The sequence below is a fragment of the Cannabis sativa genome, chromosome 1 (assembly GCF_029168945.1).
Source record: "Cannabis sativa cultivar Pink pepper isolate KNU-18-1 chromosome 1, ASM2916894v1, whole genome shotgun sequence".
In the NCBI taxonomy this organism is placed as follows: domain Eukaryota; kingdom Viridiplantae; phylum Streptophyta; class Magnoliopsida; order Rosales; family Cannabaceae; genus Cannabis; species Cannabis sativa.
Window position 1 is genome coordinate 74,639,894 of NC_083601.1, and position 26,893 is coordinate 74,666,786.

Genomic DNA, 26,893 nt, shown 5'->3' on the forward strand with positions numbered 1-26,893 from the left:
CATATCCATCTAAGTAAAATTTATAAATATTAAATTAAAATTTATATTTAGAATTTTTCATTCTAAATTGGAAATTTTAAATAAATTAAATAAAGAGAATCAAAGAAAATACAACTCACTTTAAATAATGAGCTTGATTATTATTAAGATATTCGATCTCCATTGTTGGTCTTACAAAAGTTAAATGTTTTCAATATAACCTCGAGACGCTAGACTTCGTCCCCCTATGGATGGTTATTCGTTGAACGCATTTAACACCGTAAGATTTCATTTGATAAGTGTTTTGTGAGTTTTCGTCTCTATTTAGACTCTCCCCTACGGTGACTACTTAGAGATAAACTCATAAAACATGAAACAATGGTGGAAGCTCATAAAATGAGAATAACCTTGACTCTCGCCTACCGGGACAACGTTGGATTCTTATTTTGATCGAATAAAAGGTTGCTAGAATGGTTTCTATTTTAGATGAGCTGACAACTCTATTCAATAAATGATGCTTTGACTCTCGCCTATTTAGGGACCTTTGTATCAGTTTGTTGAAAACCTTGGAAATTATTTAGGATTGTATGTTTTAGTATTTTCACTAGTCATTCCTACTTGCTATATGTTTATAATTTCTGAATTGTGTATGAATTTATATTGAACCATGTTATTTTCTGTTATTAAGTTGTAGTTTAATTTCGAATCTTCATTGTTGGTCCAACATGTTTGTTTATCTAATGAGATAAATTCCTAGTGGATTTTCACCATTAGACATACATAATAGTGTTAGATCTCGAAAGATAAATATTGTATATGCAACATCTAGCTGTTCATCAATTGATGACACCTTAGACTAGTATTTTTACAATATGAAACAAGAAGATTACATAAATAAGATTACTTTGTCTTTCGCTAATCGAAGCATCGTTGGATTCTTATTTATAAACGAAATTATCCTAATTCCTCAAAGCTTATTCATTTCGAATTAGCTTCAAAACATATCATTGGATGAATGGTCTATAAATCATTTCATGTCATTCTATATTTTCTCTTAAGAAATTAAATGACGCATATGATTATAATCCCGAAATTCTATTCCCAATTGATATAAATCCTCAGTCTTAGAAATCTCCTACTTGTATGGGCAAATCTGACTTAGAGTTTAAATAGTAGTGGTGGTCCAAGAAAGAATTACTCATTATATTTGGTTAAATTTAAGTCTTTGACTTTAATTTTAGAATCCAAACAGAAATTTTCTTATATTTCTAATTCCAGAATACAATACAGTTACACTTTCTCAGGTGTTTAACATCTATCTTCTATTAATGGATTAAAACTGTATGGAATATGAGTTAGGTATTCTGTGACCAGGATCCACTTGCAGTATTCTAAGAACTCTTTGATGTAACTAAACCTATGTCATCATAGACACTACCACAATTTTTTAATCTATGTCATTTGTATCTTGTTCATAGTGGATTTGACAAGATCAATCTCTGCAAAGAGTTAATATGCCTATATCCACTGAAAGTAGTTCATCTCATTCACAGATGGATGTACATTCAGGGGTGGATATGAGTTTTTCGTTGAATTCTTAAAACGATAACTCTAGATTATACCTTTTAGCAAAGAAATTTGAAATGTTTGAAAAATTTCATTAATTTCTAGAAATGGTTAAAACCATTAAGGTAAGTGGTTAAAGATCTTGCGAACTGATAGGGGTGGAGAAATAGTTAGTAGATATGCAGTTCAAAGATCATTAAATTGATTTTTGAATTATATCCAAACTTACCTCCCCAGAAATTTCGAGTTGCATGTTGATGATTAGTTGCTAGTCGTTGCCTAATTCCTTCTATGGTAATACAATTTCAGAATGATGTAATGGTTGTATACTTAATGTAAATCATTATTTGATTCATGGATGACCTAATCAAAATCTTAAGAAAAGCTAGAACTGTTAACCATGGTTTCTTAGCTATTCTAAGTGATTAGGGGTGGACCATCCCATTGTCAATAGATAAGAAAGTGTTTGTTCAAACAAATACTACTTTTCTAAGAAAAAGACTAAGTCTGAAAATCAAGTAGCAAATAAAGGAGATATTTAATTCTTGATTCCAAAAGTGTTCTACCATCTTACATATGATGATCCCACTGCCTCTGTTGTCTTGTCACAACCGAAGAGTTCAATACCATTTTCTTAGACATAATTCACGGTACCTTGTCGTAGTGGGAGAGTTTCTAGGAACTCACCTTCTTATGACTTGGGAGACACTAGTGATTAAAATCCATTGTGAGTTTAAACAAGTAATGGATTGTCAAGATAAGAAACTAAGAAGAAAGCCAATAGAACTATGGTTTAATCCATTCACATGGAATAACCTAAAGTTTTCTATTACAAGGACATAAAAGGAAATTTTAGTTAATAAGTCTATTCTATGGACTTAACAAACTTCCTGTTCCTAGTATTATAGGTTTGAGTTTATCTAAACCTATGGCTTGTGGTATACCTGGTAATTACTTACTCTAATGCAAGAAACTTACTTTAGTAAGATGCTGAAGCATTTTCTTTCTAATGGCAATCTATAGAAGCTTCACAACTTCTTAGGTATAGATTTTATTTATCCAAGGAAAAGTCTTAACTATTCCAGAAAAGATAAAGCCATGAAAGAATTTCTTATATCAACAGTGAGAGGTCTTAGATATGCTTTTGTATGCCTTAGACCAGACACCTGCTGTTGAGTGGGAGTAATGAGTAGGTATCAGATTAATCCAGGAGAAGAACATTGGAAGACAATCAAGTAAATCCTAAGATTAAGAAGAGGAACTATATGTTAGTCTATAAGAGTGTGTTTAAAACTCTTAGACTACACCACATCAGATTTCGAAATTTGCCTATGTGCTAGTAAATATTTCTGATAAGATGGTGGTTACTCTGGGGGTGGAATAGTGATTTTGGAGAAGTGTAAAAACCTATCTGAAGTCTCTAGGTCTACCAGAGAGGGACTGAATGTTAAGGTTGCAGGAAAGGTACTTATTTAGTCTAAGGAAAGTTCTATACATTTTTGGCATCATTCCAAATTGCCTTAAACTACTAGTGTTAATTTCCTGATTAACCAAAAGTAGTTGCCAAAGATATAGAATCCAGTATCCCAAGAGAGTAGACATATAGAGAGGAATTTCACATTATCAATGATTTTGTGATTAAGGAAGAGTAATGGTGGAGAAAAGGTTGTGGTTAATTCAACCTTTCAGATCCTATTACGAGGAGTTTACTACTACTACACTTGATTTGTATATCAAGGTGTTGAGATTATTTGAAATGCACTTTTTGTTTTATATTAGTGCAAGTGGGAGTTTGTTGGGTTTTATGCCCTAAATAAAACTCATTTCAATATAATCAGATTTACTTATTAATATAGATCAGAAATAACATTTAATGTTGCATGGTTCACATGATTTATTTCATGATTATATGTACATAATGTATAAATTCATCTGAAACCCTTTTCACATACTTGATCCTGTTTATTGTGCCGTCAACACATTGGAAAGTAAACATGACTATGTGAATAAAGTTTCCTAGAATTATCAGACACAGGGTTTTACTGATATGATAATCTACAACAATAGTTTACTTGTATTTGGAGAAATACTATGTTCTTTCCAGAACATTGGTTAAAGTAAAGCTCAGGTTGGATGCATGGAGTATGCATCGAAAGGGACCGATATTGAACTTTGACTTAGATTTATTAAACTTACCGTAAAATCTATTCAAGTCAATATCGCCAAGTTGATCCTAGATCAAATGATCTTAATCCTATTATGATTAGGCTCAATCTTGAAAGGCTATTCGTGTTCTTTGATTTGTTAGTTAAGCCTACTTTTAGGTCAGGGTGATACGTACATTTTGGGAACACGGTAGTGCAATTGAGTGGGAGCGCTAGCATAAACATGGAATCTATACCTTCTATCTGGCGAATAGTAAGCAAAGGATGATCTCCTTCGAGCTTGACGAAACGAAAATCAATGGTGGAGATCTCATTTCACATAAGCTGAAATATCATTTATACGGGGTCAAGTGTTTTAAGGATAAAATACATAGTAGGGTGTTACGGTAATCTAATCCCTTTACAGTGTAGATCATTCATATAGAGGATCATTGATCACATTAGGATTATAACAATGGATAACTAATGATGTGTCTATATGGTGGAACATATAGAGCATTCTATATACTGAGAGTGTAATTCTAAGTTCTATGCGTGGATTCAACGAAGAATTAATAAGTTAGTGAATTTTAGTGCTAAATTCTTGATCTACTTATTGGAAGCTCAGTTATATAGACTCATGGTCCCCCCACTAGTTGAGATAATATTGCTTGTAAGACTCATGTAATTGGTTTTGATTAATCAATTATAATTCTCAAATTAGACTATGTCTATTTGTGAATTTTTCACTAAGTAAGGGCGAAATTGTAAAGAAAGAGTTTTAGGGGCATATTTGTTAATTATGATACTTTGTATGGTTCAATTAATAAATATGATAAATGACAATATTATTTAATAATTATTTATAGTTATTAAATAGTTACAATTGGCATTTAAATGGTTGAATTAGGAAATTGGCATTTTTGAGAAAATCAGATACAAAAGGTGTTAAAATTGTAAAATTGCAAAAAGCAAGGCCCAATCCACTAAGTGCATGGCCGGCCACCTTTGTAGGTATTTTAAGTTGATTTTTTCATTATTTTAATGCCATATAATTCAAATCTAACCCTAGTGGAATGCTATAAATAGATAGTGAAGGCTTCAGGAAAATTACACTTTTCTTCTGACACTTTTGATTCAGAAAACCTGAGCCTCTCTCTCTACCTTGGCCGCCACCCTCACTCTCTCTTCTTCCTTGATAATTTCGACTTACCTTAGTGATTAGAGTAGTGCCCACACACATCAAGCAATACCTCAATCATAGTGAGGAAGATCGTGAAGAAAGATCATCAGCAAAGGAGATTCAGCATCAAGGATTCAGAGAAAGAGATCCAGGTTCAGATATTGACAATGCTCTGCTACAGAAAGGAATCAAGGGCTAGATATCTGAACGGAAGGATTCATTATATTCTGCTGCACCCAATGTAAGGTTTCTTAAACTTTATATGTGTTTAATTTATCGTTTTAGAAAGTTCTTATTTAGGATGTTAATAAACATACTTGTGAGTAGATCTAAGATCCTGGTAAAATAAATTCCAACAACAGGATTGTCACTGTATAAGTAGTTCATGGTGTTCTTGAGTTTAAATTAGGAGGAGATCGAATGTGTGGTCCATGTCAACAAGGAAAGCAAATTAAGGCCTCTCATTCTCCAATAAATGCTCTGCTTACATGAGGAGTATTGGAACTTCTCCATATTGATTTGACGAGACCTATGCAAACTTAGTGCTGGCAAACGTTATATCATGGTGTGTGTGGATGACTTCTCAAGATTTACTTAGGTAAATTTTCTTAAGGACAAGTCTGACTTTTTGTGCTTTCTCTGCTCTTTGTTTGAAATTTCAAACTGAAAAAGATGTCACGATTGGAAAAGTGTACCGGGTCAAAAGTGACCATGGGAAAGAGTTTGAGAATGCTATATTTGCTCAATTCTGTGAACATATGGGGATTTTTCATGAGTTTTTTTCTCCCAAAACCCCTCAAGAAAATGGGGTTGTGGAAAGGAATAATAGAACTCTTCATGAGATGGCTAGAGTCATGTTGTGTGCCAAAGGTGTTGAAACTCGTTTTTGGGCTAAAGCAGTTAATACTGCTTGCTACATATGTAATCATGTTCATTTAAGGATTAGTACTACTCAAACAACGTATGAACTTTGGAAAGGAAAGACTCCTAACTTAAGTCATTTGCATATTTTTGGCTGCATTTACTATAAATTAAATGATCATGATCACCTTGAAAAATTTAATGCACGAAGTGATGAAGGGGTATTTCTAGGTTACTCCTCAAATAGTCATGCATATCGAGTTTATAACAAAAGAACTTCCATGGTAATGGAGTCCATGAATGTGAAATTTGATGACTTAGAAGTGTCAAATGATGTCACTATTGATGATGAAACTCTTAGTTCCACGTTGAAATATATCCTTTTGTGCCAAATCTTTTAGAAGCTTCTAAATTCTCAAATGCTAAATCATTTGGACATCACCCTGTCTTATCTGACTGTGTTCCAAGTCCTTTTGCAGATGTTGTAGATATTGTAAATGTTACAAATGTTGTAGATCTTGCAGGTGGTCAATCTACAAATAGATCATTTGATGATTCAACTCATGCTCGACTGTATAAGAAAGGGTCTTCATTGTGGATACAAAGGGCCTCAAATACTACAATGGTAACTCATTGCAAAGTACTGAATGTCATAGATTTTGCTTGTTATGTGTCTCATTGAATCACGAAATGTCATTGAGGCTCTTCTACATGAATTTTGGAACAATGCTATGCAAGATGAGATGGGTCAATTCAAGAGAAACAAGGTGTGGATTTTGGTTCCTAAGCTAGATGAACTAAACATTATTGGGACTGAGTGGCTTTTTAAGAACAAGTCTGATGAGTTTGGAACTATGGTCAGGAATAAGGCTCGGCTTATGGCCCATGGATACAATCAAGTTGAGAGAGTGGATTTTGAGGAAACTTTTGTATCTATTGCTCAGCTTGAATCAATTCGATAACTGCTGCCCGTGGCTTTTTTTTTTAAATTCAAGTTACACCAAATGGATGTAAAAAGTGTTTCTTAATGGGTTTCTCCAAAAAGAAGTCTATGTGAAACAACCCCAAGGATTCGAGGACTCAAAGTATCCTAATCATGTTTACAAACTCAAAAAAACATTGTATGGACTCAATCAAGTTCCACGAGGTATGACAAGTTAACATCTTTTCTCATTTCTCATAAATTTGTGTGAGGTAATGCTGATAACACATTGTTTATTAAGCATTTGAATCCTTGTATTTTTGTTGTCCAAATTTATGTTGATGACATTATCTTTGGGTCCACATGTGATAAAGAAGTTACCAAATTTGTTGATCTCATGACCAGTGAGTTTGAAATGAGTCTTATAAGCGATCTTACCTTATTTCTAGGATTATAAGTTTGACAAAATGACCATGGAATTTTTATTTCATAGTCTAAATATATTAAAAACATGCTTGAAAAATTTGGTTTATATCAATCTAAACATGCTCCTACACCTTTAAGCACCACTACTAAATTTTATAGAGACGAGTTTGGTGAGTCAGTTGATCAAACCATGTATAGGGCCATAATAGGGAGTCTTTTGTACCTTACAGCTAGTCAACTTGATATTTGTTTTAGTGCCAGTTTATGTGCTCGGTACCAAGCTAATCCCAAACAATTCCATTTGTATGATGTGAAACGTAAATTTAAATATCTGGCTGGTACCTTTGAGTATGGCTTATGGTACTCGAGGGATACCAGCATGTCTATTGTTGGTTTTAGTGACTCGGACCGAGTTGGGAGTATAGATGATAGAAAAAGCACCATTGGAGGGTGTTTTTATCTTAGCAATAATCTTGTTTCATGGGTGAGTAAGAAACAAAATTCCATCTCTCTTTCCGCTGTTGAAGCTGAGTATATTGTGACTGGAAGCTGTTGTACTCAACTCATCTAGTTGAACAAAATGGTAACTGATTATGGATTTTCACGGGCTTCCTTGGCTCTATTTTATGATAGCACAAGTGCTATTAACATGTCAAAAAATCTAGTCCAACATTCTCGAACCAAACACATTGACATACAATATTATTTTATTAGAGAGCTTATGGAATCTAAAATTTTAACTATTTCACATGTATCCACAAGTGCTCAACTTGCTGATTTATTCACCAAAGCACTTGATGCCCACACTTTTGCTCATCTCAAAAATTTTATTGGTGTGTGCACCATCTAACCTGGATAGAGTTGCATCTGGCTGACATCTTAACGTTGTATGTGGTTGTATTCTATTTTTCAATTGTAGTTTGTGTATCTTTGAGTCAAATCACTTATGTCTTACTTGGTTTAGTAGTGAACATTGAGTTGTCTCAGCTGAAAAGGCTACCCTCTATGGATGCAATGGGAAGAGCTACCCTTGTACCAATATATGACTTGAGTAGTCTGCTCAACATCTCAGTGGGGGCGTAAAAGCTACATCTGGTTGGAAAAAGTCATTGAGTGTAGTTTTCATCAAAAGATATTTTTTTACAACATATTAAACAAAAATCTTCATTGGCTTTTCTCTTGGTCTTTGCTCTAGAGAGATGAGTGTGTTGTCTTAATTAATTTTTTGGTTGCTCACATGAGGACACTTCATACACTAATGACGATCTCAATGTTTATTTTTTTTATTTTGGTTGATTACATGTAATCTTGACAAAGTGTTAAATAAATTACAATTGTTCGATATGTTATTTTCTATCTCACCCACTTTTGGTATTATTCATCTTCTTCCTCTCGTGATTGTTTTGTGTGTCTCTGTTGCTTAGTTATGGGGAAGAAAGCATGTCACAAGATCAAAGGATCTTCAGCTGGTGTGGGATCATCCTCATTACCCAAGGGGATTAGTTCTAGCTTCTACCCTATTGTCTCTGGCTTTATTCCACCATCGTCAGACCTAGGTTTGTCTTTGTTGTCTTTTGGTTTAGCTAGGCATTTTACTCACTCAATGTCTATACCTTTTGCTGAACCAGTATCTCAACCAATGTCCCCTCCTGACCTTTTGTCGTTGCCATCCAAGACCAGTTGTCCTAAGTCTTCGTCTAAATGTAAGACAGTCCCTTCTGAATCTCCAAACCTTCTTGCTCTTAAGAAAGTCAAATCTATTGAACTAGGTTCATCCTCAAACCCTAGCTTGTCTAAGACACCTCCTTTGGTTCCTCCTTTTTACTCAAATGATAAGTTGTTGCGTTTGAAAGATAATATTTGTATCCGTCCTTTGTGGCTTGAGTATCGAGTCAAGCTTAAATTTTTTTTCGAAAATTCGTGAGTTAATACAGTCTAGGGATGGTCAGTGTCTGTTACACATCTTCAACAACCTAATGATAACCTGGCTGGGGAATTTTATGCCAATCTTGATGGTAGCATTCTTAATAAGAATAGTAAGTTAAAATACATGGCCTACATTAGAGGTAACAGATTTTGGTTTGCTCCCTCAACCATTAGTTGTATTTTGAAAATCAAAATGATTGATAAGCATGTATTTGATGACAACTATAAGTCCTCATTTCAAAAATTAGGTCTGAGATCACTAGTAACACAGATTTTGTGTGGAATGGAAAAGAGTTACCTATTACTGTGCTCATAGAGTTTTATCGAGTTCTTCACAAGATTGCTCTTTCGAATTGGTGGACTAATTCCCATATTTCCACCATCAACTATAATACTGGGAGGTTCTTCTATGCCTTAGGGACTATACTGAGTAATGATCTTCCATCGCTCATATATGATCAAATTGTAATAACTGCCACAACTAAGGGAGTGAAACACACTCTACCCTATTTGAGTTTGATCAACCGAGTTGTGCAAAGGGGCTTTCCTGTGATACTTGATAAAGATAAAATTTTATTTGTGCCTTCCATCGGTAAAACTTCCTACATTTGGCAAGCGAATTCCCTTATCTGCAATGGATATTTGCTACTACAACCGTTTTAGCTACTAATGTCCCATCTTCCTCTAGTGCTTTTACAATACATCTTCCAAAATTGAGTCCTTCATCTTGGCAACAAAAATTGTATTCAGTGGTATTGCAACTACCTGAGGCTTTGCTCGTAACTAGCAGTGCCAACTTCGATTTGAAAAGGTTATGATCACTGTTCTCACTAACATTTGTAAAGTTCTGAAGTCTTCAAAGGTTGCTCAATCTGTTCCCTCTAATGAACGTGTTTGTAGTTCGTCTAAAGATGATGGTGTCTCTTCTAAACTTCCATTAGAATCATCTCAGCCTCATGTTAATTCATCTGAACATGACTCTATGTTAGTTAGTGTCTAGGGAGTATGAGTCTTTTCCTGCTACAACTCTTGTCTAGGGGGAGTTTGAGTTCCTTCCTGCTACTACTCATGTCTAGGGGGAGTCTCAGTTTCTTCCTACAGTAGCTCCTGTCTAAGGGGAGTCTGAGGTCAATCCTACGGCCTCTTTTATCTCAAATGAAGTTAAATTGGTTACTGATCAGGGAGTTGATCCTCATACTCAGGAGGAGTCTCTTATTGCTGATGTTCAAGGGATGATTCATTCTGTTGATGATACTTCTTCCCTATGTCCTTCTACTTCTGATCCTATGACATCATCTCTGATTCCTTAGGTTGTTGATTTTGATGCTGCCTCCTTCAATGCATTTGGTGCTGCTCTAGTGAACTATTCTAGCAGTGAATGATTATGATCATCGAGGGAGAGATCTAGTATTATTCCAAACCTCGTTAATATTTGAGTTTGGCTTGTGTAATAGTGACAATTTACAGTATACCCTGGTTTAGTTTTGTATGTTTGAACTCTGTTATGGTTTATTCTTAGTTTGGTCTTTTTGTTTCTTTTGTCTCTCTGTTTTTGTTCGCTGATCATCATTTTCCAAGGGAGAGATTGTAAGTGCTATGTTTTCTCTGGAAAAGTATGCTTGTTATTAGTTCATTTGTTGCTTGTCTAGTTACATTTGTGTTGTTCTTATTAGTGTTGCTTTATCTTTGTTAGTTGCATCTATTTTATCTTCTCATTTTGTTTTTACCATGTCAGCATTTAATTTGTTTATTTGTTGTTCGTTTCTTGCCAGTGCAGCAAAGTTGTTGAGGGTTGTTGTGTTTAGTCATTATTCAGCTTTGTTAGTAAACAAAAGCTAAGCTAGCTTTTTCTAACCAACTCTCATCTTTGATAGAATTATTCTTAGATTCTTGCTCTGCTAGGGAAAAATTTGTCTGTATATATTCTGTGGTTTTGAGGTTGTAAATCATTGGATCTTCAAGGTTGAAGAAGGAATGTTGATCTGCAATGTCTGATGGGAGTTCAGACTAATCTGTTGAAGGGAGTTCAGCTTACTAGAAGAAAGGGGGTCTTATTTTCCAAGATCTAAGTGGTCTTAGATCCTTATGCTTGAAGTGCATTCAAGTTCTTTGGTATCATCTGTATGAAATCATTAAGTTAACATTATTTGATGTGTATATCAAAACTGGAAAATGTATGTTTGAATGATTTCTTAGTGGAGGTTATCTTACTCGGTTCTTGGGAACCCAAGCACTACCCGATTGATATGAGTTTCCAATGTAGGGGAAGTTTGTAATTTAGGTTTGCAATTGATTTATTGTTTTTATACTTGTGATAGAGTACCTAATTGTGATTTAGTAGCTTTCGACATATCTTGAACTTTTAGTAAGATATAACTTAAAGGACAAATTTATCATTATATATATTCAATTTTAAAAGATAAAATAAATATTAATAGAAGTCATTACCCTTAATGGCATTTCTTAGAAAATTAGTGCGAGAAGTATTCCATTTCTTTTATCCATTCTCTATTTCCTAATTATAATAAAATAATGGCACGTTTACTACACAGTATTTAAAATTAGAATAATTAATGGAGAAATGTAACATAATAAATAAAGAATAATCAGAATCAATATTTATAATATGTTGTTTACTAAAATTATTTAGAGAATACTAATGATTTATCTTGTTTATTTTATCAGAAAACATAATCAGAATGCTTAAATTGACTAAATTGCCCTTTTTAGTTAAACTATAATATATAGTAGTCATTTTGTAAGACATATTTTAAAAGATAAATTGTCATTGTGTATTTAGTATTAAAAAATAAAATAAAAATAAATAAAAGCCATTACCTTTATGACATTCCTTAAAAAAAATAGTGGGGAAAGTATTCCCTTTTTTTTAGGGAAAAAACAGAAAAATACAAAAAAAGAAAAAAAAAATTACAAAAATACTTTGGGCCGGCCCATTAAACATTTATACAGTCCACATACAAATATTTACAAAAATACCACATGCACTAAGCCTTCAGCTGTACAGAGCGAACGATGAAGATGAACATACCTCGATCGTTTCAAAACCGCAAAACAACTAAAATGAAACCAAAACGAGGAAAATACAACCATTAATTCTGGCAAAATCAACTGGAAAAGAAGACCTGGAATGATCTAAACAGAAAATGACAAAAAAAATCAGAATAACTATGAAGAAACTGAAATTACACATTTGTTTTCTGTTTTATTCGACCAAAACAACTCCCCCTAATATCGAAAACCAGATTCATGAAATGTAGATCTGTAACAAACAGATCTGGAGCTCCCACCAAATCCAAAACAATGTATGATGTGAATTTTTTTTTAAAAAAAAACCTCATGAATAATACATCTACGTTATATACAGTTGCATTTTGATTGATTACTGGTTTCCAATATAAATATATTTTTTTAAAAAATACAATAAGAAGAGAAAATTCGAATTAAGGTACAATCAGTTACGTATAAGTCTGTTTATTTTTTGTTTTGGTTGCCTTATAGTTGCATTATCGTTTTATTATAGTTTATATATTATTCAGAAATTTAATTTGACGGGGAACAAGAAATAGCAATTATACATGGTAAGTTTTGTGCAAATAGTTGCATATTAGTTTTATAATGAAATAACATATGCAAGTAGCAAAACTATAATAAAACTATAAAACAACTATATACAAACTAAAATACAGGAAAAACTCTTTGAACATCAACATTTTATGATAAATCTCATTGTTACCCATTGATGATATAAAAATGGACAGGAAACAACTAGACAAAAGATATATTAAAAAAAAATACATACAGAAGGTGTTTACACTATTAAAAAACTATGAAAAAACTATTACAAAATGAGAAATAATCAAATGAAGAAACTGAAATGAAAAGCAATAAAACATCTCGAAAAACAAAAACAGAAAAAAAAAATAACAAAATAAAACAGAAATTAAGACTAAACAAACGAAAAATGAAAAACTCATAAAAAGAACAAATAAATTAAACAAAAAAAAATAGAAGCTTTAAAAAACCAAAGAAAACTAAAAGAAATGTGAAAATGAAAAACCTAAAATAGTAAAATCGATAAACACAAAACACACTAATGTCAAATACGAAAAAAAATTCAAAGAGGGGGGAAACGAAAAAGAAACCGAAAATAAACCTGAGATCGAAGACCAGCTCCATCTTAATCATTTTTTGAGCATCATCTTGATAAATTTTTTCCTGGGCAGCAACCTTTGATTTTTTTTAGAAGGAGCTCTCTCACGTTTGGACAATTGAGGAGCAAAATCGGAGTTATCGTCTTATTCCTATTAGCTACAGATTTCAACCCCATTTTAGAACTTTTCTTTGGCACAGGGGAAGGAGAAGAGTTCATCTATGGAGGTTTTATTTTTTTTAAAAAAAATGAAAAGAAATTGAAAATAATAAAAAAAAAAAAAAAGAAGAAGAAGAGAAAAAAAAGATAAGGGAATGATGTAAGGTGTGATTGATATAAGTCATCAATCAATGACGTGTGTGGCTGCATGGATTGTGTGTGCAAGTGGTAAAAGTGTAATAAAATAAAGTTAATGAGTATAAATGTTGGTTTAACAGTGTGAAGATATATATATATATAATAAAGTATGTATTTTGTATTTTTGGTGTAAAAATTTCTTTTTTTTATCCCATATGTAATAAAATTCTTACTTTCTTAAGTTTAATAAAGTAAGTAAATAAATGTAAAGTGAAAAACCGTGTTTTTGCAAATGTCAGTTGTATATGTGGAAATATAAAAACTGTAAACGTTTGCGAGCGAGAAAAGTAATTCCGTAACTGCACAAAGAAATCGAACGGGCGAGAATATAAAATATTTTGCAGAAAAATAAATAACTTGACACAAGAGATTTATACGTGGTATCAGTGTTCTCACGAACACTCCTAGTCCACGGGGCCACGCCCAGAGAATGAAATCAATTAATAAAGTATCAAAATTACAAAGACAATTGACTTAAACAAGTTTAGACTCCCTCTAAAGTATTGCCGCAATCCTTTGTAATCCACTTTACGAATCTGACTTCTTGAAACACCTTCAAGCCCGAACTCCCTTCGTCTTTGAAGTGTGAGTGCTTACTTCCTCCCGAAGTAAGGCTTTAGCAAGTCTTCTCCCGAAGACCAAGTGCTTACTTCCTCCCGAAGTAAGGCTTAATCAAGTCTTCTCCCGAAGACCAATCTCTTGTTCAGTCAAGTAGTTCTTCACAACCTCTAGGATAGAGTAAGAACAGAAATAGAACAACTAGAACCTAGGTGAACAACTAGGCTCTCACAAAACAAAGAAACACTCTCTTCTCACAAAGATAAATGCAAAAAATGAATAATGGAAGAGGTAATCCGAATGGTTGCTCTCTAGGCTCTATTTATAGATCATAGAAACCAAAGAGGCAACCACAAGTTCGAATTAGCAGCTGTACAAAGACTTTCCAAAAACAAACACGATCTGCTACATCAGATTCGGTTCTTGTCGACGAAGCGGATCCGCCGAAACGGAAACTTACTAAAATCGGGTCCGATCTTCTTTCAAAGCTTGATTCCTGCCAAAAACAGATTAGATATTCTGATTGTATCAAGATACAATCGAAATTAATAAGGAAAAGGCAATAATCAAAGTTTCCCTTAAAAGGACAACTTTCCAAAAGAGAATTCCTTCTCTTTTGAGAAGTTTTCAACAAAGGAAAGTTCAGCTGAAAGTGCAACTTTCCAAACAAGGAAAATGGCAACTTATAACCGAATAAAAGAGGTAAGATTTCGAAAATGAATGCATAGCAATCTTACCATAAAAAGGGAAAAATTATTTTGTCACCTAACTTGCCAAAAAAGGACTTTACATAAAGAATGACTACTTCATAAAATAAATAAATATAAAGGAATGACTACCATATTAAAATAGAGTGTGTTTGTTGTTATTTGTATTAATTGTTTTATTCCTAAAAGGCCTGCCAAATCTGAACCTCAGACGCAACAAGCTTCATCTTATTTGTTTGCTTCATTCTAAGACTTTGGTTGTACATCAAACACTTACAAAATAACTGTAGTTAATATTAATCATGTTTAAAATAAATAAGATAAATCATTATCATTCAATTTTTTTAATAATTTTAATAAACATTATATTACAAATATTGATTCCGATTATTTTTTATTATTCCGTTATATTTCTCTATTAATTTATTTAAATAAGAATAATTAATAATTTTGCCCCCGAAACTTTTGAAAATGTTAATTTTAGCCCCTAAAATATATAGCTTGTTAAGAATCCCTACTGAACTTTTACATTTATAGAAATTTAGTCCTTCTATTAGGTTCTGTCCCATTATTCCATTTAAATAATGACATGTCTTTGTCAATTAGCAATTTTGCCCCTAAATTTTGTCAACTATCAAATCATACTCCCTCAAAATAAAAAAGAAAGAGTCAACAGTTTTTAGTAAATCTTAAAAAATTAATTTAGATCTTAAGTGTTGACCTCGAAAAGTGATCAACCGATAGCAGGGCTGTGCAAATCTAATGCTTGCCATGTGTACGCACAAATAAGAATGAAAAGTACTATAAGATTTGTTATAGAGGTCTGACCCCCTTGTGATAGCAGGTAATGATCTACTTCCCTTTTAGTTGTATTATACTGAGGGAATTACTATCCAGATCGCTATAGGTGGGATCTGCTATAGTACCCTTAGGATTACAATGTATGAATCAATGCCTGGCAAAACTCAAGTGTTGGATAGCCTAGGATGTTGGACAGCCTAGGGTGCTGGACAACCTTAGGTAGGCGTGTGGGAGAGAATGAGAGAGAGAGAGAGAGAGAGAGAGAGAGAGAGACAGAGAGAGAGAGAGAAAAAGAGAATTTGTCAAGCACTTAGAATTTTAGATCATGTTTCTAGCTTGGAGGCAACTTAGGCAACATAGGAATTCAGTCAAAGGTTAATGCCTTTATATAGGAAGCCTTAAACCATAGGTTTACAATTCAAATCCCTTAACAATCGTATAGTTAGTTGGATATTTACAAAAGACCAAAATGCCTTTGATTCTATATATTATTTAGCCATTTTGTTGGGCTTTTAGGGCCCAATGCCCAACCCATTACTCCTAGCCACGTGTAGGATTGTCAAGTGAGGCATGTAGAGCAATCCTTGGCCAACCAAGCCCTTGTGCTAGCCAGGATATCCCACCATGGTGCTATCCCTGGGCTGGCCGGCCATAGGGCTGATCAGGGGTAGTCGGCCAGATCTTGAGAGTGAGTTGGTCTGTCACTTGATCCCTGTTTAAGTGTTGGGGTTTTCGTTTGCTCGAGTGCTGACTTGGCCTTCCATTTAGTGATATGTAATGCCACATGGTGCTGGTTTTGTCCACGTAGGCACCCCACGTCATGAGGATAAAACTTGGGTAACATTTTTTTGGGTTTTATGCCCTAAATAAAACTCTTTACAATCTGATTAGTTATCAATATAAGGAATTTGAAGTGATTGATGTTTGCATGAATTTTACATGCTAATGGTTTAATATGTTTACTACTTTTATACACAAAATTAGTTAAATCCAGATCATATGTTTATTCACAATTACAGTATCGTCAACACAGTGGAATGTGATTGAGATCCTATTAATCAAAAGACTAGGTCCCTGTTTCATCAGTGTTATTGGATTTACACTAATGTGATAAGCAGCGATGATGTGTACTTACACTTGGAGTAAGTGTTATGTTCTTTCCAAGACATTAGTAAAGTATACTAGGTTTCGAATGTATGGAGTATACATTGGACTGGACCGATATTGCAACTAAGTTAAGATATTACAAACTTACCGTTATATATATCTTTCCAAGTCAATTTCAGTAGCTGATCTTCAGATTAAAAGAATCTAAATCCTGATATGCTTAGGCTCAACTCAGGAGTACTATTCATGTTCTTTGATTTATTAGTTAAGCCTACTTTTGGGTCAGGGTGATACGTATATTTTGGGAACATGATAGTATGATTGAGTGGGAGTGCTGAACATAAATATGGAATCTATAGCTTCTACTGGTGTATAGAAGTCAAGTGATGATTCCCTTCGAGCTTAGCAAATAGAAGTAAATGGATGAGCTCTTGTATAACTGACTAATTATTAGATCACTAAACACCATTTACAGGTAGCTAAGTGTTTTAAGGGGCAAAATACATTGAGGGGTGAGAACGGTAAAATTATCCCATCTCGATGTAGATCATCTATATAGAGGATCTTTAAATCACAATAAGATTATAACAATGGTTAAATGAGATAGCATATTGATATCGTGGAACATATAATATGCTCTATATAAGTCTGAGAGTGCAATTCTAAGTTCTAAGAGTGGATTCAACGAAGAATTAATAAGTAGGAATTTACTTGGTAAAATTGGTTCACTTATTGGAAGCTCAGCATATAGATCCATGGTCCCCATTCTAGTTGAGAACATTCTGCTTGTAAGACTCATTAATTGATTCGTGATTGATCAATTATAATTCTAAAGTTAGACTATGTCTAATTTTTGAATTTTCACTAAGCAGGGGTGAAATTGTAAAGAAAAGAGATTCTAGGTTTATTTATTTATTAATGGACTTTATATGTCTAGTTAATAATTAAATTAAATGACAATATTATTTAATAATCTATTTTAGTTATTAAATAATTAGTTTTGGCATTTAAATGGTTAGAATTGGAAAATTGGCGTTTTTTAGAAAATAAAAATAAAATTTGATAAAACTGCAAAATCAAGTGGGGCCCATTATCACACCATGGCCGGCCACTATTTGTGGAAATTCAAATTGATTTTTTCATTATTTTAATGCCAAATAATTCCTAACCTAAACCTAGTAGTTGCCTATAAATAGAAAGTGATGGCTCAGTCAAAACAACACAATTCATAAGTTATCTGACAGAAATTTCTCTCTTCAGAAAAACTGAGCCTTCCCTATTCTCTTCAATTGGTCGAAATTCCTCTCTCTCTTTTCTCTTCATATATTTCGAACCCTAGTGAAAGAGTAAGTGCCCACACACAGCAAGCAGTAACTCAATCATAGATTGGAAGACTGTGAAGGATCAAACTTAATGAAGAAGGACATTCGGGTTCAGATCTTGATAATACTCTGCGACAGAAAGGATACAAAGGTTAAAGATTTGAGTGGAAGGAGACATTAATTCCGCTGCATCAATATAAGGTTTTCTTAACTTTATATGTGTTTAATTTATCGTTTTAGAAAGTTCATATTTAGGGTGTTAAACAACATACTTGTGAGTAGATCTAAGATCCTGGTAAAATAAATTCCAACAATTGGCCTCAAAGCCATGGTAATTGATTTGCTTGCAAGAAATTTGGACTTTAAAACGATTATTTGTTATTTGGATGGTTTCATGTTGTATTGAGTGTTATATGATGATTGATTGATGTTTGTGAATTTTCGTGAAAATAATGGAAATTTTGTTTCAGGAATTATTTTTATTGGATAGTATGGAAAAAATTAAGCAAGTTACGTTTTCTACCCAACTCAATTTTGATTTAATTTGAATTATTTATGATTTTTTCAAGATTCAAAAAAAGATAAGGTGGATGTGCATCCTCACGCGCGCGCGGAAACCGAGTGCACCTCGGTCTCACGCGTATTCGGACAGGATTTTGTCCGAGCTACGCTCGCGGGTGTCTGAAGACACCCCATTCCGCGCGTGGGAATGCTGCAAATCACCCAATCCGCCGAGGTTTCTCGGCAAGTCCCTCCCTGTGTGCGCGGACGGTATGCGTGGTATGCAACGCATACCGTCCGTACAACTCACATTTTTTTTTTTTTTCGTTTTTTCATGCTTTTTCATGGATTTAAGTTCCGATTTTTTGTGTAGTTTTGTATTTATATATTTACTATTCCTAATTCAATTCTAATTATCATAATTAATTTATTTTATATTTTTTTTATTTTAATTAATGATATTAGTGTAATTTGAATTTGAAATTAGTAAATATCTATCTTTTTGCTTAATTATCTATCTTATTTTTAAATTTGATTATATCGTATCTTATTTTTAAATTTAAGGTCAGATATTAATTTTTAAATTAATTTTTTTTTAAAATAATTTTGACCTTATTTAAATTTAAAATAAGATAACTATAATCATGCAATTTTAAATAGATGTAAGATATTTTGCTAACTTTTAAATTTTGTTATTATTTTATTTATTTAAATTAAATTTAAAATCTGAAAAAGATATTTAATTTATCTTTTTTATTTTTTATTTAATTTTTTATTTATAAAATAACATTTAATTTTTAAAAGTAGTTAGCAAATTTTGAAATGATATTTAGGTTAGTTGAAACCTAATTTTTCAAAATTGTAGGTTTAATTTTAAATATTTTATTTTTTAAAAAAATAATTTCGAAATTAAATTAATTTTTTATTTTTTATTTTTTTTTCGAAAAATAAATTAATATTATTGTTTATTTTATTTTTCAAAATTAAATATTTATTTTATTTATTTATTTAATTTAATTATTTTCGAAATTTATTTATTTAAAATTAAATAAATCCTACCTCCAACTATCCAACTAACCTTGTTGCAGGAGTATGTGGTTTTAGCTTGTGTGTAAGTTTTCAAAACCTATTATTACTTGATTGCAAATAGCTATGGTTAACTTGTTGACAGATCTAATGATCTGATTTTAACTCATGGCTCCCTTGGTCAAGTTAATAATTTGTAACAGGTAAATTTTACAATCTTCTTTCATCTGTGTATTTAATTTAAGAACATGATAGGATCCATCCAAGTGTGTACCTGTGTGAGCCTATATGTTTATTTTATTATATAGATGCATATAAGTTGTTGCTAAATAAAATGTCGCACCATGATAGATTTTATTTAGGTCCATTTAGTTTTTTTGGACCTATCCAATTAATAACAATTATTTATTTTAAGGTTAAATTCCTCTCTTTTGGTCCTTGTGTGAGACTTGGGAGCTATAGAAGTGGGTACGACATACTGAACCCAACACCCCCTCACATGAACTACCCCAATTGTGAAGGCCCATTTGCCTGATTTGAATAACTGTACTAGGTTAATTATATTAGTTTGACCTAATAAAATTGAATTAGCAACATAATTAACTTTTAAAATATATGAAATTTATTTTAATATTTTAAAGTTAATTTTAAGAAAAACACTTTTAGTTTTAGATATTCTTTCTAGACAAACTATTTGTATTTTTCTTGTATTTAATTAAATAAAGAATTTTAACTAACTAGATTATTTCTGGAGCTTATTTAATTAAATATTCCTATTTAAGTTATAAATTAGTTGTATCAACTGATTTTTCTTATCTAACTTAAATATATGAAATTTATTTTAATATTTTAAAGTTAATTTTAAGAAAAACACTTTTAGTTTTAGATATTCTTTCTAGACAAACTATTTGTATTTTTCTTGTATTTAATTAAATAAAGAATTTTAACTAACTAGATTCTTGTTGGAGCTTATTTAATTAAATATTCCTATTTAAGTTATAAATTAGTTGTATCAACTGATTTTTCTTATCTAACTTAAATTTGAATATTTTATTTAAATTTTAAATTAAGTTGAGGAATCCTAGGCATTAGTTATTAAAGATTCTTAAGATATTTTTTAAGTTAGTTTTAAACTTAAAATGGAATTTTTTTCAAATTAAGTGGTTACAACTTAATTTTTGATATTTAATTAAATCTAAATTTGAAATTATTTAAGTTTTAGATTTTTTTTTCTATACAACTTAAATTAGATATTTTTCAAATTTTTGTTGAAAAGATACTTAGTCAAATAAGATATTTTCTAGATAGTTATTTCTAGACTACTTATTATTTCTAATATTTAAATAGGAAAATATTATAAATAGTGAAATTAATTATTTAAATAATTAATTTTGGTACCATTTTATTTAAGTATATTTTTCCTAGTATTAAACTAGAAATTAATAATTAAACCTTCTCTACACTTAATTATTTATTTCTTGAATTTAATACATTTAATTAAATTGAAAAATTTAAATATCTAAGTTGATTCTTATCATGATACTTAAATATTTATTTTTCATGACACTTAATTAAATAGAAAATTATTTTTAAGTTGAAATTTAATTTTTCAACTTAAATTTAAATAATTTTTCAAAATATATTTTTTATTTTATTAATCAATTTTGAAAATTGCATTTTAATTATGCAATATTTTTGAATTTTTTTTTTTTTTGAAAAATAGATTGAGTTGTAAATTAATTATTTATTTTAATTAATTCTTGGACCAACTTAAATCAATGATTTTTTCATATATTGATTAATTTAAAATAAAAGAAATTTAAAGTATATATTATTAGAAATTGAATTAACTAGTCAAAAGAAAATCTAGATAGGTGATATTTTTGCTTGAAGTATTTTTCTAAGTTTTATTATTTTCGAAAATTTATAAAGTTTTTATACTTATTTTTCGAATACAATAAATATATTCTCAAGGAAATTTTTAAGTTGCTAATTAATTTAAATTAATACAACTTAAATTAATTTTCTTAATATTTATATTTAAGATTATTACTAAGATGGAAATAATTAATTTTATTTCAAATCACCATCTAAGTATAATTTTATAAATATTATATTAAATTCTTATTTCTTGAATTTTTTAATTCTAAATTCGAATTTAATGAGTATATTTATTAGAATAATAAAGAAAATACATTTTAAAGAATGAGATTTATTATTATTAAGATATTCGATCTCCATTGTTGGTTTTACATCGCGTTTGTTTTAGTGAGTAATCCTCCCTAATGGAGAAACGTTCATTAGCAATTTCGCACTGTTTAATCTCGAAAGATAAGTAGTTTGTAAGTGTTTTATATGGTATGGATCACCCTAATGGTGGCGACCATATTTGACTTGCAAATTGCGAAACAATGGTAGTAGCTCATAAGATAGAATAGCCTTGACTCTCGCCTAAACGGGACAACGCTGGATTCCAATCTTGATCGAATAAAAGGTTGCTAGAATGTTTAACATTTTAGATGAGCTGACAACTCTATTCAATAGATGGTAGCTTTGACTCTCGCCTAAACGAGACACTGATATCAGTTTATTGAAAAACCTTGGAAATTATTTATGATTGAATTTTTAAGTATTTTCTCATATCATTCCTACTTGCTATGTGCTTATAATATCTGAATTGATTTTGTGTTTAAACCATTATTGATTGATTTCTATTATTTTGTAGTATCCTGTATTATCAAAATGAATCCCATGTTATCACTATTGACTGAAAATAAGCTGAATGGATCTAACTTTCCTAAGTGGAATGAGAACATTAATATTGCTCTCATAGGAGAAAGTGCCTTGTTTGTTTTAACTGAGCCATCACCTGAAGTGCCTGTGGATAATGCATCCAAAGCTGTGAAAGAAAAGTATGAGCGTTGGCAGAAAGCAAATGACAAAGCTCTATACTTTATGCTTTCCAGCATGGTTGACACCCTCAAAACTCGGTTTTCTAAAACCGAGAAGGCTGCTGAAGTTATGACGAAGTTAAATGAGCTATTCGGTAAGGCATCACTTCAGTCACGCTTTGACGCGACTAAGAAGTACATTGATGCACGGATGGAACCTCATCAAAATGTGCGTGACCATGTTTTCCTCATGGCAAGTTATTTCCAAGAAGCCCAGGATCATGGTGCTGAAATAGATAGTGCTACTCAAGTAAGCCTTATCTTGAATAGCCTGACTCCAACATTTCTACCATACACATCAAATTATGTCATGAATAAGAAGGAAATAGACTTTCATGAGTTAGTCAATGACCTTCAAACTTATGAAAATTTTATTGGAGGACCCAAGAAGAAAGGGAGTAAACCTCACAATCCTGGGAATGGTAATGGGACGATGAAACCTGAAGCAAATGTTGCCTCTGCTTCGAAACCCAAATCGAAGAAGAAGTGGAAAAACACCAAGAAGCGTGCAAAAGCCATGAAACAGAAAAAGGCTGCTGCTTCTGGTGATGCTACACTTAAAGGAAAGTGTTTCTACTGCAATGAGAAAGGTCATTGGAAACCCCAGTGTCCTAAACTTCTTGCAAGGAAACAAGGCCAAGCTACTTGAACTCAAATGAGTTGGATCGGAAAGCTGGACCAAGGGTGAAATTGTCCAGATGAAGATGAAGCTCTTCAATTTATTTTTGAATTAATTGTTTTAGTTTAAAGACAATTTGGATTTCAAATTTAAGTTAGGGATATTTATCCCTATTTTTCTCATATTGTTGCAATATTTTTTTATTATTATTAATAAAGTTTCTTTTAATTTTTGAAATAAACTATTGCAATTTATGAGATTGAGCTTCATTTATTTTATCTTCATCAATTATTACCACATTATATTTATATGTTTGTATGTGTAAGTGTTTTTATTATTGATGCAAATTCTATAATATTTACAACTCTTCATAGAGTTATATTAAATAACACTAGAAACTATTTCTATGTTTATTAATAATTGTTAATTCTAATACAATTATTATGAATTTGTTTAATAAAAAGATCTTTTGATGTGATAGGGGTGGAGAAAAGTTAAGAAAACTATACAGTTCAACGATCTTTTATATCTAATGAACTCTGGATAGTATTCAACTCCACATAAACTCTATCACACTTAGAGAATCATGGTCTTTACAACCTTTAGGGGTGGATCATAATCTCTATATACTTAGGGGTGGAGTATATTCCACAATTCCCTATGTAACACATATTTTCTTTAAACATGGAAGTAATATAATGAGTTAGCTATTATCCATATAAATCCTTGATCTTGATTGTATGTTCCATTTCGTTTTACTGCTGTAAGTAAAAGTTTGATACCTATGAAAGTTCTTTGATAAAGTTTCACACTACCTTAATGGAGTGGGAGAATTTTAAAATTCTATTCCCATCTTCATCAGGTTGATACTCGTGATAGGTACTTAAGAACACTACTGAAAAGCAAATCTAACCATACACATGGATAGGTATAACTTATCAGAATTATGAGAATAAGATAAAGAACTCTAGTTCAGTCTATTCGAATGACTTGAACCAAGAATTCTTAACCCTCATAAAATTTTATGGTATCTTAATTTTGATTACTTTATCTCTGGCATGTATTTTTCACTTCAAATACTAGTCTGCTATGTTGATGACTTAGTCTTAACTTAAAGTTTCAGACTAATTCAAAAGTCACAACTAGGTAACTCTCCAAACAATCAGAGGTTAAAAGTATTATTTAACCGTACATCTCGTTTATTGAGTGGGAGCTATCTGAGATGTAATCAAATAGGGAACATTAGAGGATATTCAAGAAAGATTTATGAAAGTGATCTATATGTTAGATATTAAGGAACTGTGTATCAGTTATCCTTGTATCTCACCAACTCATTTCAAAATTCTTGAGATGGTGCTTACTTTGGAGGTGGAGGAATTATTCTATAATAATTCAAGCTTTGCCAGAGAAGAATTATAACTTTGTAAATTCGAAAATACCAGAAAGTTATATTGCTGAAGAAAAGTCTACACTGTATTATCTCAATTTCATATTTTAAAATATGAGAGATATGTCTTCTGTTAATTCAGATGTACTTTTAAAATAGTAAAGATTTCAGTATCCCTTGATGAGTAAAGCATACAGTAAAGGATGTTTCATAAGTGTATCTATGAACTAGTTTCCAGAAGTTTGGGTGGATTCAAATATACTACACTTGATCTGAAGATCAAGACATCAGATTGACCTATTTGCACAGTTTGTTTTATGTTAGTGCAAGTGGGAGTTTGTTGGGTTTTCTGCCCTACATAAAACTCTTTACAATCTGATTAGTTATCAATATAAGGAATTTGAAGTGATTGATGTTTGCATGAATTTTACATGCTAATGGTTTAATATGTTTATTACTTTTATACACAAAATTAGTTAAATCCAGATCATATGTTTATTCACAATTACAGTATCGTCAACACAGTGGAATGTGATTGTGATCATATGAATCAAAAGACTAGGTCCCTGTTTCATCAGTGTTATTGGATTTACACTAATGTGATAATCAGCGATGATGTGTACTTACACTTTGAGTAAGTGTTATGTTCTTTCCAGGACATTAGTAAAGTATACTAGGTTTCGAATGTATGGAGTATACATTGGACTGGACCGATATTGCAACTAAGTTAAGATATTACAAACTTACCGTTATATATATCTTTCCAAGTCAATTTCAGTAGTTGATCTTCAGATTAAAAGAATCTAAATCCTGATATGCTTAGGCTCAACTCAGGAGTACTATTCATGTTCTTTGATTTATTAGTTAAGCCTACTTTTGGGTCAGGGTGATACGTATATTTTGGGAACATGATAGTATGATTGAGTGGGAGTGCTGAACATAAATATGGAATCTATAGCTTCTACTGGTGTATAGAAGTCAAGTGATGATTCCCTTCGAGCTTAGCAAATAGAAGTAAATGGATGAGCTCTTGTTTAACTGACTAATTATTAGATCACTAAACACCATTTACAGGTAGCTAAGTTTTTTAAGGGGGAAAATACATTGAGGGGTGAGAACGGTAAAATTATCCCATCTCGATGTAGATCATCTATATAGAGGATCTTTAAATCACAATAAGATTATAACAATGGTTAAATGAGATAGCATATTGATATCGTGGAACATATAATATGCTCTATATAAGTCTGAGAGTGCAATTCTAAGTTCTAAGAGTGGATTCAACGAAGAATTAATAAGTAGGAATTTACTTGGTAAATTTGGTTCACTTATTGGAAGCTCAGCATATAGATCCATGGTCCCCATTCTAGTTGAGAACAGTCTGCTTGTAAGACTCATTAATTGATTCGTGATTGATCAATTATAATTCTAAAGTTAGACTATGTCTAATTTGTGAATTTTCACTAAGCAGGGGTGAAATTGTAAAGAAAGGAGATTCTAGGTTTATTTATTTATTAATGGACTTTATATGTCTAGCTAATAATATAATTAAATGACAATATTATTTAATAATCTATTTTAGTTATTAAATAATTAGTTTTGGCATTTAAATGGTTAGAATTAGAAAATTGGCGTTTTTGAGAAAATAAAAATAAAATTTGATAAAACTGCAAAATCAAGTGGGGCCCATTATCACACCATGGCCGGCCACTATTTGTGGAAATTCAAATTGATTTTTTCATTATTTTAATGCCAAATAATTCCTAACCTAAACCTAGTAGTTGCCTATAAATAGAAAGTGATGGCTCAGTCAAAACAACACAATTCATAAGTTATCTGACAGAAATTTTTCTCTTCAGAAAAATTGAGCCGTCCCTATTCTCTTCAATTGGCCGAAATCCCTCTCTCTCTTTTCTCTTCATATATTTCGAACCCTGGTGAAAGCGTAAGTGCCCACACACAACAAGCAGTAACTCAATCATAGATTGGAAGACTGTGATGGATCAAACTTAAAGAAGAAGGACATTCAGGCTCAGATCTTGATAATACTCTGCGACAGAAAGGATACAAGGGTTAGAGATCTGAGTGGAAGGAGACATTAATTCCGATGCATCAATGTAAGGTTTTCTTAACTTTATATGTGTTTAATTTATCGTTTTATAAAGTTCATATTTAGGGTGTTAAGCAACATACTTGTGAGTAGATCTAAGATCCTGGTAAAATAAATTCCAACACATTTGCCCCCGAAGTCCCCGTGCGAACGTCTATACGGATAGGGACTTTACCAGCTATATTGACATTATCGGGACTATTGTTACCTTTGCTTGATAAAAAGTTGATGCATTTGTTAAAGCACTTTGTCTTGACTGTCTGATTTCA